Source organism: Phoenix dactylifera, unplaced genomic scaffold, assembly GCF_009389715.1.
Source record: "Phoenix dactylifera cultivar Barhee BC4 unplaced genomic scaffold, palm_55x_up_171113_PBpolish2nd_filt_p 000383F, whole genome shotgun sequence".
Taxonomy (NCBI): Eukaryota; Viridiplantae; Streptophyta; class Magnoliopsida; order Arecales; family Arecaceae; genus Phoenix; species Phoenix dactylifera.
Window position 1 is genome coordinate 70,837 of NW_024067830.1, and position 866 is coordinate 71,702.

General features: G+C 42.7%; 1 non-coding gene across 1 annotated transcript; it reads right to left on the reverse strand.

Annotated features, from left to right (window-relative positions):
* Positions 1-316: 316 nt before the first annotated feature.
* Positions 317-425, reverse strand: LOC120105852. The gene has a single exon (XR_005508122.1). It is a non-coding gene; the product is annotated as a small nucleolar RNA R71 (small nucleolar RNA).
* Between the last annotated feature and the right edge of the window lie 441 nt (positions 426-866).

An 866-nucleotide genomic window follows, 5' to 3' on the forward strand; every position in this document is an offset into this window, starting at 1 on the left:
CCACACCGTCATGCATTATGTTCCCACCCAATGTCCCACAACAGGATTTTAAACCAGGAATGATACAGTTACTTCCTACCTTTCATGGCTTAGAGAATGAAAATCCTTACGTGCACATTAGAGAGTTTGAGGAGGTAGTGGCGACTTTTCATAGTCAACCCAGTACAATAGATGCAGTTAGACTTAAGTTTTTTCCATTTTCTCTGAAAGATAGAGCGAAAAGTTGGTTGTATTCACTGAGACCGCGGTCAATAGGATCTTGGGATGAGATGACACAGGTTTTCTTTAACAAATACTTCCCCCACCATAAGACCAGTGGTTTGAAGAGACAGATTTCAAACCTTTGCACAAAAGGATAGTGAGACTTTGTATCAGGTGTGGGAGAGGTTTAAAGATTTGTTGAACTTGTGTCCTCATCACGGCTATGAGGGTTGGCGTTTAGTTAGTTACTTTTATGAGGGACTTACACCTAGAGAGCGCCAATTTGTAGAGATGATGTGTAATGGTGAGTTCTTGCAGAAAGATCCGGATGAGGCCATAGAGTACCTGAATGATCTAGCTGAGAAAGCTCATACTTGGACAGGACCTAGTGCGACTGATAGTACTAGTAGGTCACGACCTACTGCTACTCCTTCTAGTGGAGGAATTTACCATCTTAGAGAGGAGGATAATCTCAAGGCCCGGATAGAAATTCTGACTAGGGAGTTAGAGGTCTTAAAAACAAAGGATACAAAGGTTATACATACTGTTTCTCGTGTTGAGTCCCATGGACCCTGTTTTGTATGTGGTGGAGTGGATCACCTAGCTCAGGATTGTCCCACATTTGCTGAAATGAGGGGTGTGTATGAGGAACATTGTAATGCCCT